This window comes from Cololabis saira, chromosome 13 (assembly GCF_033807715.1).
Source record: "Cololabis saira isolate AMF1-May2022 chromosome 13, fColSai1.1, whole genome shotgun sequence".
Lineage (NCBI taxonomy): Eukaryota > Metazoa > Chordata > Actinopteri > Beloniformes > Belonidae > Cololabis > Cololabis saira.
Genome location: NC_084599.1, coordinates 37713109 through 37731131, shown reverse-complemented (window position 1 = coordinate 37731131; position 18023 = coordinate 37713109).

Here is an 18023-nt window from a genome sequence, read left to right as displayed (position 1 = left end):
GTTCAGCGTACGGTGCGCGTCGCCGCGTAACCCTACGCCGTAGGCTCTGCTTCGGTGTAACGCGGAACCATAAATCAGCCTTTATGGTGCGCTGGAGAGGACAGGAGGCAGGGAGCTGGGTGGAGGGGGCGGTGATTTAGCGGGTTTATACGTAACAGCCCGCCACCAAACCAGATGCGCCGTTTTTGCATAGTTATGCGGAAAATCCCAGAAAGCACACAATACACTGAATGTTAAAAGTTCGTTGTTTTTTGGGTATAATTGATGTCAAGACACCCAACAAAACACAAAAAATCAAGAAAAATGTGTTTTTCATGTCACAATACCTTTAAGTATTTGAGGAGCATGAAGTTTGAATTAGATGCCTGCGGATGTCTCAACCTAGCTTGCGGTCAATCCCACTTCCACCTGTGGACTCCGATTCAAAAGGGAGGGGGGTCCTACACCCCAGTATTATTGTGTAAGCCTGATAAACTTTGTTTGAATGAGGCCTAAATGCCGAAGCCAAATATGTGTTACAGTGAAGTGTTTTAAACTTACTGCCAGAATTGTCTGACTGCAATGAGCATTTTTATGCTGATGACACTCAACGGTTCAGCATCCTGGCAAATCTTTCATGGATGTTTTTAAAAATAAGAAATTTGAGGTCCTGTTGGTTCTGCTGTTTCTGGTCTCAGACGATATCAAACAAACTGTTAGGAAGAATCATATTTGACTTCAACCTTAGTTTTGTTGTTCAGTCTTCTTTTGTCCACTCCTTGGACTACTGATCCTCATTGTCCTTGAGGATCAGTTTACATCCCCTTCTAACCGTCCCATCTCTCTCACATCACTTAATGCTTTTAAATCTTTTGTGTTTCAGAACTCCTCTGGTAATCTCTGATGAATGATAAAAGCTGGAGTCTCGCTCCAACTTTATTAATGAAGTTATCGTCATCCGGCTGCGTTCCTCCTTCTGAGTGTTTCCTTTGCTCTGCTGTTAACTGTGTTGTTATTTTTATTGGCTTCCTAATAATTGGAGCCGTTAAATAGCATTCTTGAAGTGCCTTTCAAAGCTTAAATGAATCTAATGTAATTCTGTTAAACACTTCCGAAAAGTGATATATAAACAACTTTTATGATCATTATTACATTGAATTGATGAGGAATTCCTGCTTCCAAACCATCAGAGCTTGTTCATCCCTCGTGTTTTCACAGCGATCTTGCCTGCAGGGTTCACTCCGGGGTCACAGCTAATTATGTCCAAGGACTTCCTCGTCGGTGCTGCTTGGTGCATCACCGGATCATCCTTTGCTCTTCGACCCGACACGATTTCCTTGAAGTAAAACCGTAACTGATCTTAAACTGCTTCAGGTGTCGAGAGCCTTTTTATAGAAGTTATATTTGAGCTTTACAACATAAGTTTCTGATCATTTCCTCCGTCGTGTTTATTTTCATCGTTTGTTGAGCCGAGTCAGAACAGAAAGGTGGCGACCGAGCTCCCGGATGACTCTCCTCACTTCAGCCGAATCAAGGAGGCTCCTTGATTCTCAAGTCTTTCAAGTGTTCACATCTGCTCTCTCCTCCCAAAGGCCATCGTGCATCCACATGCGTGTGCACGTACTCGTGCTGTGGAAAAAATGGGCTTCATTTTTAGTCTGAACACACTCCTCGTCTCATCTCCACCAGAGGGGAATCTGTTACTGATAAGGTGCTTTCATTACGCTTTAAAGCTCCACTTGTTTTCCTTCTGAAATGATCCGTCTCATGCAGTAGGAAAACTGCTCATCCTCCTCTTTTTTGCCCTTTTTTTATGCACTTCACCCTCCTCAGACTCCTCCAGGCCATTTAGGGTCCCATCTGTGCGTGAAGCGCGTTTCACCATCTGCACCCGGCGGCTCCACGGCAATGGTGCGGACTGAGCGCGCTCACTGGACACGAGGCTGCACCATCCCAAAATAACTAACAAAAAAAAAGCATCAAAGAAAAAGAGAAAAAGTTCATACCTGGCAGCTGTTAAGTGTTTTAAACCTGTGTTCTTGTTGATATGAGAAAGAAAACACTGAGTTAGAAATAAAGACAAACAACTTCTCTCAGTTACAGTTTTTTCTTATTTGAGATTCAAACTTACACACGGACCTTTTCTGTTCGGCAGAAAACCTCCCAGAACAGAAAGTGGATCATAGTTTTCTACTGAGAAAAATGCAAATATTAGATAAATGATTACAATATAATTGGCTAAACTAATGGCTAATGGAACCGAGGTTTAGACTTAGGCCTCCCTTGATTGGTCCCCATCACTCGGCTCTCTTCGTCTTCTTTCGCTCCAAACGTCGTGGACTTGGTCTTGTACTAAAGTAACCTCTGTTTGCTTGAGATAAGGGAAGTACTTCAAGTGATTAAGAGCTAAACTACATACACGTGGGTGATACCTCCATATCATGCAGGTTTTTGCGTAGAGTGTATTTGCAAAAGTATGAGCAAGGCCACAATACACAAATGATGTCTGGGTCTTTTTAATCTATCTCCCAGTTCTCCTGCAAAGGCTAAAATAAATGTATTCTTAACACAGCCCGTATCTACTTTTTGGTTTCCTGTCCTCCTTGAAAACACTGATTTCTGGAACAGTTTTCCACGCTGAATTGGATACTGTGGTGCACGAGGGATTTCTGCTGCTGATGTTGGCAAAGTCTAAAATCTAGAAATGTTTGTTCCAGTGGGAGCAGCTGATGGAGTTGTGCAAGGATCAGGTAGAACCTCACATCTGGATGGTTTGAAGAGGATAAAACCCTTTCTGCCATCAATCATCGTTTTGGGGTCAGCAGTATTATATCTCCCACAAAGACGAACATTTTTGGGACTTCAACACTTCTTGATATTTTTAATCCTCTTCTCCTCCTTCATTTGGTCCCTTCAGGGGTCACCACAGTAAATCATCCGTCTCCATCTCACCCCGTCCTATGCATCCTCTTCTCTCCTCCTTCCATACATCATACATCTCTTTGGTCTTCATCCTTATACTGATATGTCCCGTCTCTCTCCTCTGGACATGTCCGGCCTTTCTGACTGTCTCTCCAGAACATCTGACCTTTGCCGTCCCTCTGTTGTCCTCGTCCCTGATCCCATCCATCCTCGTCAACATCTTAACCTCTGTCGACCTATGGAGTGAAACTGTGGAACAGCCTGAACATGGAGCTAAAACAAAGTCAAAACATATCAATTTAATTTAAAAAAAGATACAAAGAAACTTTTTTTTTTCAAAATACAGATGCGAATAAACATGTAGATATGTACATTTATTAATATATGTAGATATATAGATTTATATTATGGATATAGATATGTTATATGTAGGTATGTTGAGAGATATATTGAGTTATATTATACGTACAGTATTTATATATCTATATCTCTATTAATATATATTGATTTAAAATTTATGTAGATATGTCAATATACAGATTTATGGTTGTTTTTTTTGGATATAATTGGGGGTAAATATATGAACCAGTATATAGCATATTTACTCTTATATAGTTAATCAAGTATATTGTTATATCATTGCTGTCTATTGTTCTCTATTATATTGTTGTATTATTATAAAGTTATGATGATGTAATACTGTACATTATAATTACTTCTATTATTACAAACATACATAGTATCCCAACTAAATGCTGGGCGTTTGTTTATTTTTCTTTTGTTTGCTTTGATTTGTTTTGTTTTTGACTATATTTATATATACATATAATTGAGTTTTATATCACTTCTTTTTTTTAACACGCATGTTCAAAAGTCCCAACACTGACGTGTTTTGAGAAGAGAATCAGACGTTGCGTCCCGCCGACTGATCCCATCCCGTCACAGGAAGCGTTGGTTCAGCTGACGCTAAGAGCACGATTAATGAGCGTGCACGTCTGCAGAGCCCTCATCAGCCGTGTTAGAGGGTTTCCAGTTGCCCTTGATGGGATTTGAAACGTCTGTTACACTTATGCTACAACAACATGCTGCTTTGTGGGCTTTGAAGAGCCAACCTTGATCAGTTCATGCTCTCCGAACCCACGTGACCTGAATACGAAACATCCTCCTGCATTAAGGTCCTTCCGCCTCATCTGTCTTGCAAACGGTGCCTGGCTGGATATTTGTCTTCGCGGCGGATGCGTTTGATCCTGCTGTCTAGCGAGTCTCGCTCCGATCAGCTCGCGGAGTGACCTCTACACCGGTCAGGAGTGCTGAGCTTTGCTGTGCGCCGTGATGAGTTGGGCTCTTTATATACTCTGGGGCACCGGCTTCTGCAGGCCGAGCAGCCTTGAGTCGTAGCACGCGGCCTTGCAGCTCCGCCGAGCAGCCTCCCTCCGATCCAACACGCTCAGCAGATTCACCGTTCTGCTGGAAAAGTACCGACGGTGTACGTGAGCGTTTACATAGAGGGCGAGCGCTAGCGTTGCTCTACTGCTGGTTTGTTGAAACAAGATGACCTAATAAAACAAACAGACTGCTTCAAAGTCAACATGACGTTCACGGTCCGGGATACGGTGACACACCGTACACGTCCCACTGCAAAAGGAAGAAAAGTAGAAAGGAGAAATTACAGAGGAAACATATCAAAACATGAGCATTAAAAGGAAAATGACATTTTTTGGTGTCTAAAGTCAAAACCGACTTCAAAACAGAAAGATCTGAACATCACATCACATCAGCATCACATCAGGACCACATCAGCATGACATCAGTATCACATCAGGACCACATCAGCATGACTTCAGTATCACATCAGCATCAGATCAGGACCACATCAGCATCACATCAGCATCACATCAGCATCACATAATAATGCATTTAACTTGTAACGCACTTTCCATTCAATGAATCTCAAAGTGCTACACTTAGACCATTATTCATTCATACACATTCTCACTGGTAAGCTACGTTTTGTAGCCACAGCTGCCCTGGGGCAGACTGACAGAAGCGTGGCTGCCATTCCGCGCCAAACGGCCCCTCCGACCACCACCAACATTCAAACACATTCAAACGGGGCAAGCTGGGTAAGGTGTCTTGCCCAAGGACACTACGACAGTAACTGGGATGGAGCGGGATTCGAACCTGCGCGAGCGCGTCCAGGGCCCGCTCCTTGCCTCCCTTGTCCATCCCATCGGGCCCCACGATGGGCGCCAGTGTAGCAGTGTGAGTGCCATGGGGGCCCGACCGACAGGATGGAGAGGACACGGAGTTTTGTGCAGACCCTTTTATTTGCTCAGATCACCCAGATCACCGCCACACACGTGCAGAAGCACCTTCTCCCACAGCATCCACCAGCAGCTCCTCCGACCCCTTGCTGCTGTCCAGCTCCGCCTTATAAGGCAGGCAGGGTGGAGAGCGGCAGCCACTCAGGCGGATGGGACACAGGTGCGTGTGTCCCATCAACCTCTCCACCCTGTCACAACGCTCAACTACACATTTCAGACCTAACCTTAATCTAACCCTCACCCTAAACCTAACCTAAACCCTGAACCCGAATTCTAACCGGTGACAAAAATCTGCTGAGCCTAAGTTTCATTTTCAATAGCAGTAGCCATTATCAACCCAAAGAATAATGACAAAAATCTACTGGGTAGACAGTATCCCATCTACTCACACCATTCTGGGCTCTGATTACACATGATAAATTCCTATTCAGTGGACTGATAGCATTTGAAACGGGTGGACCCGCCGTGTTTCCGCGTGACCCGCGTTGTCCCCGGTGGCATCAAATGCCACCAGGCTTCACGGACCGTAAATCCCTCAAAAACAGGACGGTATTTCTCCTTTGGGTTCAAAGCTCACATAATTTTATTGTAAAGTAAATGTGTCATTATCCCATCTTCATGAAGGCTCTGAAAGTGGTTCTTCTGTCACTTTCAATCAACCATTTGCACTAAAAGGGCGCATAAATATGTTAAAGCTTTCACGCACATCACCGTCCTGCTCTGCTTTTAATCGAGTCGTTTTTATCCAAAGTTCCTCTTTTCCCATGAGAGGAGAGGCTTTTATTGCCCGCACCTCTCCTCAAGAGTTACAGCTTTCACAGACATGTGCTCTTTCAATTACTAGGCGGCATTAGTGCTCGTAAAAGTGTCGTTAGCGTGCCCCTGCCAGCCTAATGCAGCGGCCTTCGTCAGGGCCGCCGGGGCTCACGTCTCCAGAGTCGGGCGCTAACTCGCCGCGGCGGATGTGATCTTTAGATATCTGTGTGGCGGCCCCTGCGGGACCCCATCCACATCCATCACCACGCGCTTATACACTCCATCAGCCGGCCGGCGTTACATCTGCATAATTAAGCACCAGAAAGGTTAACCCTCTGTCGCTGGCCCCTTCGGAAAGTCTCACGGAGGAGCTTTAATGATCAGTCAATGTGCGTGCGATGAGAGCCGAGCTGATATCTACGGAAGAGTGTTAGGGCCATGCGGAAGAAAAAATATTTGAGGGGACGATTTTTTATTGTGCACATCGAGAAAAATGTCGAGATTAATGTTGAAATACAATTTTGAGAAATAAGTCGAAATGTCGAGATTAATGTTGAAATGCAATTTCAAGAATAATCAACTTTATTCACGAAATTTCAACATTAATCTCAACATTTCGACTTTTTGCAGTGCATAATGAAAAAAAAATCTTCCTCCACTAAAATATTATTTTTATTTTACTCCTGCCTGGCCCTAATACTTTTCCGTAGATATGTGTGAAATCGTGACTTTTCTTTTTTTTTTTTTAATATAAACTATAAAATTGATTTTTAATGCACAAATTGACAATGATAAAGTGCATGTAAATGACAGTAACATAAGAGCCAAAAAACAAACAAACAAACAAAAAAGGCCATATTTCACATATTACAGTGTGAATAACCTCACTTTTCAAGTCAAAATAGAAATAAATAAATAAATGACAAAAGGTAAATAAAATAAAGTGCAATCTTATTCAGGTGTAACTGGGAAGGTGACTTGTGCGTGCGATGAGAGCCGAGCTGATACCTACAGAGGAGTATTAGGGCCATGCAGGAGAAAAAATATTTGAGAGGGGACGATTTTTTATTGTGCACATCGAGAAAAATGTCAAAATGAGGAGATTAATGTTGAAATACAATTTTGAGAAATAAGTCGAAATGTCGAGATTAATGTTGAAATACAATTTTGAGAAAAAAGTCGAAATGTCGAGATTAATGTTGAAATGCAATTTTGAGAAAAAAGTTAATGTTGAGATTAATGTTGAAATGCATTTTGCAAGAATAATCGACTTTATTCACGAAATTTCACCTTTTTTCTCAACATTTCAACTTTATTCACGATATTTCGACATTTTTCTCAAAATTGTACTTTAACATTATTCTCGACATTTGAACTTTTTACTCGACATTTCGACTTTTTTCTCGAAATTGTACTTTAACATTAATTTCGACTTTTTTCTCGACATTTCGACTTTTTTCTCGAAGAGCATAATGAAAAAAAAATCTTCCTTTAATCTTCCTTTATTTTTATTTTACTCCTGCCTGGCCCTAATACTCTTCCGTAGATATCTGTGTGAAATCGTGACACCTTCCCTTTTTTTTTTATAAACTTTGTTTATTTATTTTTAATACACAAATTGACAATGATAAACTGCATTGTAAATGACAGTAACATAAGAGCCAAAAAACAAACACACAAACAAACAAAAAAGAAAAAAACTGTCGGCTTGGCCATATTTCACATATTACAGTGACAATAACCTCACTTTTCAAGTCAAAATAGAAATAAATAAATAAATGACAAAAGGTAAATAAAATAAAGTGCAATCTTATTCAGGTGTAACTGGGAAGGCGACTTTCTCTGCATAGGCAAAGAAAGGTCCCCACATTTCACTACATTTTCCGGAAGAGCCTCTCGGTGTGTATCGTATTTTTTTCAAGCCTCAAATTGTTGAAAATCTCTTTTATCCACAGTGTATGTGATGGCGGCGTTGGTGATTTCCACCTCATTAGAATAAGACGTCTAGCCGATAATGTCACCAAAGCTATCAAATCTGCGTGAAGTTTAGACACCTTCCCTCTTTACTGGACGCCTGCGGCTGGAAATGAAGATAAAGCATGTCGTGTGTCCGTCTGCTGCTCCCTGATTTACCCATTCAAATAAACAGAGGGACGACTTTCCCCCCCGACGACGCAAGACGTGGCTTTCAGCAGGAAATCACCGATCGATCACCCGCAGCTCCTCAGCGCGGCTGCCGGCTTTCCGTTAAGCTCCTACTTAATGTGTCGGGGGGATGCTGCGCCCACTGATTTGCAGCCTTAATACCGGCTCGCCCAGAGACCCCGCGCTCCGTCTGTGTTGCCAACCACGACTCACAGACGCCATAAACTTCTGCTGGAATGAAATCTGGGATGAAAACCGCTCTCATTTGAGACATCTGCCAAATGTTATCTCCACATAATCACCTAAAAGTATTATTGTTGCGCTGAAGTGCGTTGGTTGGAGCTCTCCGCCGCGGCTGTGACGCCGCCGCGAGGGCGGTAATGGCGCCCAGTCGGCTAATTTGGTGGAAACAGTGGAAATGAACTTGAAAATGAGGAGAAAACCACACAAACCAACAGTAAGTGGTGGCGCTCGAACCTGCAACGCTGTTCAGGTTCTGTGTGGAGACTAGGGTTGCCACCTTTCAGAAATAGAAATAAGGGACGCCCCAATTTCAGCAGTGCAGGCGCCAAAAAAGGGACATCGGAGAAACCTCTAAACTGCATAGAAATGTATTTATTTTATATGAAAAAACAACATGCTTTGATTCAAAGTGCCTTAATAGCACTATACAGACAGCCAACCATACTAGCAACTGAAATATCCTCCTATGCTCCTATGTCCACATCAGCCCAGATGTAAAATAGAGCCTACAAGTGAAGAATATGGTGTAAAAGCTAATTTATTTCAATAATTCAACTTAAAAGGTGAAACTAATACATTACATAGTCTCATTACATGCAAAGCAAGATGTGTTAAACCTGTATTTGTTATAATTTTGATGATTGAATTGTTTATTGATTTCATAATATAGAGATTTTTTATTTGGGGTTTTCATAAACTGTGAGCCATAATCACCAAAATTATAACAAATAAAGGCTTGAAATATCTCACTTTGAATGTAGTGGGAAATAATATATTTGTTTCACCTTTAGTTGAATTTACTACGAATTAAATTTTGCAATATATTCCAATTTTCCGACCTTCACCTGTATATTATTAACTCAATAAATAAGAGCATAATATATGTCCGTATTGGTTCAATACGGAATGCAACTTTTAATTCCCAATTACGTAACAATTCCGTATTTCAAGGGACGGGTGGCAAGCCTAGTGGAGATGGGCCTGAGTGGAGGCCGGTGATCTGAGGTACCAGCAGGTCCTGGGGAGGGCGGATGGGGAGGATGGGGCGGATGAGGCACGTCCTGCCTTCCTTCCTCCACACCTGCCAGTTCTGCAGCTTCACCTGCATGACCTGCAGCTCTGACCTCTGTCCCGGCTCATCTCAGCATCCCTGATTTGCCATCCTTCATTTCTGTCCTCCACTCCTCCACTCTACGCCTGAATTGAATTGGAAAAAACATATAGATTTCATTCATAATAAAACTGTGAAGTCATTGGGCATCATCAGCAAACTGCAAAAACTTGTTAATATTTCTTGCTTATTAACTCTATATTAATCTATGATTTATCCTTATTTGATTTATGGTAATATTGTTTGGGCAAATACATACCCTTCCAGTCTTCATCAACTTTATTTAATGCAAAAACGATTTGTAAGACTGGCAACTTTTTCTAACTCTACGGAACCCTCTACTCCTTTGTTCAGAAAACTCTAAATTCTTTCAGTATATGACATAAATATTCATCAGATATGGGTGTTCTTATACAAACATATGTTTTTGTCTTTTTCTTTACCACTATCGTTTAGTAATTATTTCAAATATAATTCCCAAATACATTCATATAATACTAGACAGGTCAATCATCTTCATCTTCCTTTTTATAAAACTAAACACGGCCAGTATTCCCTCAGATATCGTGGTGTACAGATATGGAACTCCAAATCTCACATTATCAAAAGCTCTGTCTCTCTAGAGATTTTTAAAAAAAATGTATCATTTCATTTAATTCACATTTAAAAAATAAGTTTTCTTTGTTTTTTTTTGTGGTTGATTATTTTTTTGTGTGTTGATCTGCAACTACTGTATGTAGTCTAACCTTTTTTATTTATAGTTTTCGTCTCCAGGGCGTCCGTCTGTTTTTGTTTCTTTTATTTTATTTTGTATTAAAAACCTGTGATGGACTTGCGACTTGTCCAGGTGAACTCCTGCCTCTCACCTGAATACGAGCTGGGATAAACTCCAGCAGACCCCTGTGACCCTGCAAAGGATAAAGCGGGTATAGATAATGGATGGATGGATGGATGTATTAAAAACTCTTCATCTGGGTTATGCCGCTGCACAACGCTGTTGTACCGTCCCACCGCAGCAGACAAACACTGATCCAAGTATTGTCCATAAACTTGAGGTAGCCGGGAGGTTTTGGTCCATTTCCTTCGTTTTAGCAGCGTGTATTGTGCTCGACCTAAAGGTCATAAATCCTGGAATAAACTTCCCCAACTACTGCTGCTGCTGCATTATTACCTTTTAATCAGTTTTAGCAATTGATTGACCCTCAAAAATATTTTCACACTGAAAATTGGACTTCATTTTGTACTTGAAATTAGATGGAAGATACAGGACTGTCTCAGAAAATTAGAATATTGTGATAAAGTTCTTTATTTTCTGTAATGCAATAAAAAAAAAATGGCATACATTCTGGATTCATTACAAATCAACTGAAATATTGCAAGCCTTTTATTATTTTAATATTGCTGATTATGGCTTACAGTTTAAGATTAAGATTCCCAGAATATTCTAATTTTTTGAAATAGGATATTTGAGTTTTCTTAAACTGTAAGCCATGATCAGCAATATTAAAATAATAAAAGGCTTGCAATATTTCAGTTGATTTGTAATGAATCCAGAATGTATGACATTTTTGTTTCTGTAATTGCATTACAGAAAATCACAATATTCTAATTTTCTGAGACAGTCCTGTATTTGTTTAAGATAAAATGTGGACGGATGGATGGATGGATGGATGGATGGATGGATGGATGGATGGATGGATGGATGGATGGATGGATGGATGGATGGATGGTTGGATGATGGATGGATGGATGGATGGATGGATGGATGGATGTTTTATATTTATAAGACTTTTTTCTCTGTATCAAAATACTAGTTATAATCTCATTTGGAGGAATTTTTAGTTTTAAAAAGTGTCATCAAACTGCTATCAGGTAACCCTGAACTTCCACACCGGTAATATATAACTTTACAGCACTAAGTCTCACATCAGCGGTGATGGACGTGACTCCTAGAGCAACAGTGGACATCGCTGCAGAGAACATGAGGAGACCAATGGAGGAAAGATGGAGGCGAGAACGAGAGACTGACCAAACGAGAGACTTCGTCACCTCCGAGCTCACAGAGGAGCCTGCAGAGCTGGAAGCTGCAAAGTTTCCACCCGAGGCCTCGAAGATGTTCTGAATAGCTCCCAGCAGAGGTGGGTAGAGGAGCCAAAAATTGTACTCAAGTAAAAGTACTGTTACTTCAGAATAATATGACTCAAGTAGAAGTAAAAAGTAGTCGTCCAAATAATTACTTGAGTAAAAGTAAAAGAGTACTTGGTGAAAAAACTACTCAAGTACTGAGTAACTGTTGAGTAATGTCTGACTATTTTTTTAACACAACCATTCAAACAGACAAAAGTGCAAAAAAAATCATCTTCAGGCAAATTAAATCAATAAAATAAATTAAAATTAATTTAAAAAAAATAAAATAAAATAAATTAAAATAATCTTAAAGTAAATTCAAGTACTTTAATAAATAATAAAATAAATAAAATAACAGAATAAAAAAAATAAATTAAGCACAAGTAGCACAAAATTTCAAGCCTTTGTACTTTTCCTTTTTAAACAGGCAGAACTAGAACAAGCCCATGAACTCATAGAAACTCTGTGTGTGTTTGAGTCTGTGTAAATGTGACAAAACATGCAAAAACAAAAATTTTTCTCAAAGAATCACCCAGTGATGTCATGAGATTGACGCGTACGCCGAGGGGAGTAACGAGTAACGAGCTCAACGTAGCCTAATGTAGCGGAGTAAGAGTAACAGTTTCTTCTTCACAAATCTACTCAAGTAAAAGTCAAAAGTATAGTGATTCAAAACTACTCCTAAAAGTACAACATTTCCCAAAACTTACTCGAGTAAATGTAACAGAGTAAATGTAACTAGTTACTACCCACCTCTGGCTCCCAGAGTTGTTGTGATGCGTTGAGCCTCGTCCATGTGAGCACGTATATTTGCTTAAATGCCACCTTAATGAACGGCAGCGCTGACGGTAAGAACATTACCCAGCGCCCCCGTTCTTCAGATAATGATGATGAATGCACGGCTTTGAGCGTCCAATTAAGAGGACACCAAGAGAAAGGGAGGAAATGTGCACCGTTAGTCTCGGTTATCTGATTAAAGCCCTGAAACTCGTGGCAACTGTGATTGTGCAGAAAACTCACGTCTTTGAAGGAGCGTGTAAACAGAGCAGATCGATGCCAGCGCTCTCTACGGCTCATGAGTCAGGCTGTAGACGGATACGTAGTCGGGAGGAAGGTATCTGTCCCCATCCTGATATCCTCATTAGAGCTGATTCCCAAGTCAGAAAAAAGAGAAGCCGCGGGCTCACTGGGTTATTACACCAGTGATAGATGTACGACAAAGCAGCAGGGCTCTCGTTTGCTGCCTGATAAAATATAGATGTTTATCTTATTTTAAAGGAAAAAGGTTGAACTTGAGATGACTCTAAGATGCCAGTTTCCCTGAGGGAACCTCCCAAAGGGATTAATAAAGTCATCTGAATCTGAATCTCAATCTTTTTTCATACAAGATTTTCAAAGACACCTGCTAGCAGAGCTCTGACAAATGGCGCTTTTCCACCAGCACCTACTCGGCTCGACTCAACTCGGCCTGGTTTCTTTTCCATAACAATTCAGCACCTGGAGCAGAAGTAGGAGGTTGGAGAAGCTGCTGAGACGTATTTGATTGTGTGATCTAAAGGAAGAAGACAACAACACTAAAGATGTAGAACCTGGAGGAGATGATAGATGTGCTGCTGGGCCTGTGGCTTGTGTTCCATATCAAGTAAAAAAATTAGAGTGAGAGAACGTTCAAGCGGCGACGCTTTTTAATGTTTTTTAGTTTGTCTTGGCGCTGCTGAAAAGTCCGTTGGTAGCCGTGAGCAGCTATGAAGTGACAGAACTCCTGGTGGATCTGCTCGTTCCTTATCGCCCGTCTACATCCCTTTTTCATTCTCTCCTCAGCACCAGGTTTATGAACATCTGCACCTCAGAGTTGGATCATGAAACAGACTTTTGCTGCCGTTGCTGGTCGAATAAAATAAACAAGAAGTCGCTCAAAGTCGCTCTTTCACTGATTTCACATCGTCTGAGTTCAACCCCCCGACCAATCGGTGGCCTGTAGTGTGATGACGTCACAGCCCGACTCAGCTGCTTAGAACCTCGGCAGAATAGTTACAGAGAAAGTATCTACTCGGCCCGTTAGACCCCTAGTGGAAAAGAACAGAACCGAGGTAAGGCGAGTCAGGCTGAGTAGCTACTAGTGGAAAAGTGCCAAAAGAAGCACAACTCAGTGAGCTAAAGCCATACCTGTCAAGTCTCCTGTTTTGGCGGGGAAGCTACCGTATTTTACCCCTCTTTCCCGCCGTCCTCCCGTATTAGTATTTTCCCCGTAAATTTCCCGATTTATAATATAATAATTTTTAAACACAAAACTGAATTGTCACTGGCCTCGTAAGAACTGTCCCCTGCTGTAGCCTGAGTGGCAGTTCTCAGGAGGTTAGTGGGAACAACGGGAACAAACTCGGAACAACAAATTAGTTTTAATCACGTTCATTCTCTTTTTAGTCGTGTCAAGTTTCAGTTGATTCAAAGTATGAGCATTTTAGTCTTATTTTAGTCAAAGATTTGTATTTAGCCAAACCCATTTTACAATTCAAACAAATTTATCTTATTATTATATTATTGTTACCTTATAGACTCAAGAATACATTCATTCCAGATACAGAAGACTCTAATTTGAGTTAACAACATATTTATTTTTCTGCATTTCTCCCCGTCTTTTTCTTTTTCCAACGACACATTGGGTTTTCTTTTCCACGTCTATGTAGGAAAGTGTTTCCAAAGATGGTTCTTCTTCTTCTTCTCCAGCCCCAGAGCAGATCCTCCGTGTTTCTCTATGTAACTTTGTTTTTAATGTACGTTAACTAGAGCTCTGCATTAACGGCATCAGCCTCTAACTCTGCAGCTGCATCTTCTGGATCTGATTCCCCGCTGCAGCGACTGGGATTGAGGACTAACGTCACCCAGCAGAACTAAACCAGAGAAACTACTGGAAACATGGACATTAAACCAGAGAAACTACTGAAAACATGGACATTAAACCAGAGAAACTACTGAAAACATGGACATTAAGGATCTTTGGTAGAACATTTCATCTCGTTTTGGTCAACGAAAATGAAGACACATTTTAGCAGAGTTTTTATTTTGTAATCTACATTTTACTCTCGTTTTTATTCCTCTACGATATTGCATTATATATTTAATTATTGTTATCGTCACATAACCAGCAGTTTCGTTGCGTCTTGTCTCATTTTCCTCAGGTGATAAAGGTTCGTTGGCAATGATATTTCATTGACGAAACCAACTTTAGTGCCTCCCCCAAAATCTGAAAGTGTGTGGGTCAGACGGGAAAACAGGAGAGCTTCTTCCTCCACTTGTTCCTCCAAAACAATCACATGTGACCTTCAGACAGAAGCGTGTCTGCAAACACTGATTCACTTTCCGCTGACTGTCCAGGTCCAACCCAGCGGAGCCCGGGAACGGAGCAGAACACGGATCCCTCTGATGTAAATATGAAAAAGTAATTGACTTACACGAGGGAAATGCCAGTAAATGTCAGGCAGCCTTGGGCATGTGCTTATTTTTATGTCAGTATTTGCTCATTTAAAATCCCAGTACCGTCTGCTGCGTATTATTTTTAGTGCTTTCAAACACTTTGAAAACACTTCAGATTGATTGGGATACATTAGGGAGATAAGACACTAAATCACAGCCCAAAGCACAAGGACATAAAGGAAATAAATAATAAGCACACAACAAGGCTGATATATGAAATAAGCAGAGCTAACGCAGTGGCTTCAAGGAAAGTCGTCTCAGGAGTTATTTTAGACGCCCAGAGGACGAACCAGCAGTATAAGATGTTACATAATCAGGTCCGTCTTTATTCATGTCATTCTAAAAGTGTTTCCTTATGAATTCCACAAGGTTGTAATCTGGAAGGACGACCTCTCAGTCCGCGGGACGGATATTCAGGACAGGGGGTGCAGAGGACTGTTGCAGTCATGCACATGTTGTGGACACATGTGCAGTGGACATAAATGTAGTGGATACATGTAAAGTGGACACATATGTATGGAGCTAGAACAGTCTCATAATTCACAAATGCACACACCGTTTCACAAATGCACAGGACAAAATTCACAAATGCACACACCGATTCGCAAATGCACACACCGTTTCACAAATGCACAGGACAAGTTTCACAAATGCACAGAACAATTCACACGTGCGTAGGACAAGATATACAAATGTATTTTTGATGCACACATAAATATAACCTGATTTACAATCACTTTTCTAAGTGAACGGCGCTAACGCAGCTCAAACAGCAGGTGTATCTGCCCCTTTAATCTGATTGGTTAAGAGTAAGATGTCCCCCACGTGGGGTGCGCTCTTATGATCGGCTGGAACAAATGAAAACATCTGATTGGTTGCAGATCCTTCCGTGTTAAAAAAAAACGTATTTGTGGATCGAGGGACGTCAGGGGAGTCTCAAAAGTCACACGCAAATCCAACGCAGCTCACAGACAAAAAAACGTTTGTAAATCAGGTTATATTTATGTGTGCATCAAAAATACATTTGTGTATCTTGTCCTACGCACGTGTGAATTGTTCTGTGCACGTGTGAAACTTGTCCTGTGCATTTGCGGATCGGTGTGTGCATTTGTGAATTTTGTCCTGTGCATTTGTGAAACGGTGTGTGCATTTGCGAATTATGAGACTGTTCTAGCTCCATACATATGCAGTAGATGCTTGTAAAGTGGAGTGTGTGTTTGTTGTAAGTGTGTGTAGACGGCGCCTTTTCGGTCGGTGCGCCGTGTGTGTTTTAAATACAGAAATGACACACAAAACTGAGGGTATGCCTTTCCACACGGCGCGCCGAATGGTCGCGAAAATACAGTATTTATATATGAAATGTCAGAATAGGTAATTTTTTGACGACACCCCTGAAGCAGTCAGACGACACCCCAGGGTGTCGCGACACCCCGGTTGAGAAAGGCTGCGCTAGAGGGCTCATTCGTTTTGGTTTGGAACGCTTCATCTGACATTATTACTAGAAAACTTAAAACGTATACACATTTTTTTCATAAATCCTGCCTCATGCTCCTTTAAGTGTTTGTAATGTGATATGTTGTATGTAAGTGTTAGTCTAGTATAATGTGCATGTTGTTTTGTTTTGTGTGTATTAAGTGTAAGTGTATGTATGTATGTATTCCTGCCTACTGTATTTATGTTAATTGGCTCCTACCATAAGCTTTTGATAGCTTCTCCAGGAGACCAATTCACATGTGTGAGTGTGAATAAATCAAATCAAATAAAAAAAAAAAAAAAAAGAATCTGTTCTGTAACTGCGAAATACGTTTCTGAGAGCGACACGGGGGACATGCAGCTGCAAACAGCTGGTGTCCGGCGGTGGCCACACACACACACACACACACACACACACACACACACACACACACACACACACACACACACACACACACACACACACACACACACACACACAGGAATGTTGTTTTTAAACTCAAAAGTCCACAACTAAAGCAAATCTGGACAAACAGAGGGATCAAGCAGAGGTTTAAAGGTTAAATAACTTCTTTCTTGACTGTATTATTTTTATTATTTTCTAGAATCTGAAGTCACCACATCCCCTCAGCGGTACCACCAGTTCTCATGTCGCAAGTCTCAAAGGGTCCACACGCAGTTTTATCCTTAACTACATCTACATAGAAGCCTTAAAATGCTTCTTTTTCAGGCTTTTTGTTTCTTTTTTCTTTGAATCCATATTTTTGTACATGGTTACTCTGATTGGAGGTGTTTTGGATCAGACCACCAAACATCTGGCTGCAACTGCTCAAAAACAAAGATTCTGCAGGACAACTTTCAGACAGTCAGCCTTCTCCTATATGAGCTGTAAACTCTGGAACTCACTGCCTTCAGAAATTAAATCCATCTCAGAGTTTAACATGTTCATCACCAAAACTAAAACTTGGTTAAAGAACAATCAAAACTGTACTCATCTGTAAATAATGTGTATATTTGTGCGGGAGAGTGAGTGAGGGAAGGTTTTATATCATGTAAATGCAATATTGCATTATTTTATTATTGAATTGTATGGTCTTTTTAATTGATGTACAGTATATGAATTTTATATTGTACTGCAATGTTGTGCAAAAACCCAACTGGGGTCTGGAGTTGAGAATTAGCACTAACTAGGAACTCTACATGCATCACATCAGCTGCAAGCTTGTATCTATGTTTGACTGCATTATCCCTGGCAAATGAATAAATAAATAAAAATAATTACAAAGAGAAGTGATCTGTGACCACCGAGGGACGCGTGGCTCTCGTCTCAGGAACCAGCAACTCAGACGAACAACACGTGACACAAATACAAAATATTGTATTGGACAAAATATTAATGGATAGAATACACCACAATGCAGAGGAAATGCGTGAAGAATCCAAATACACGCTGTGATTCAGTTAGAACT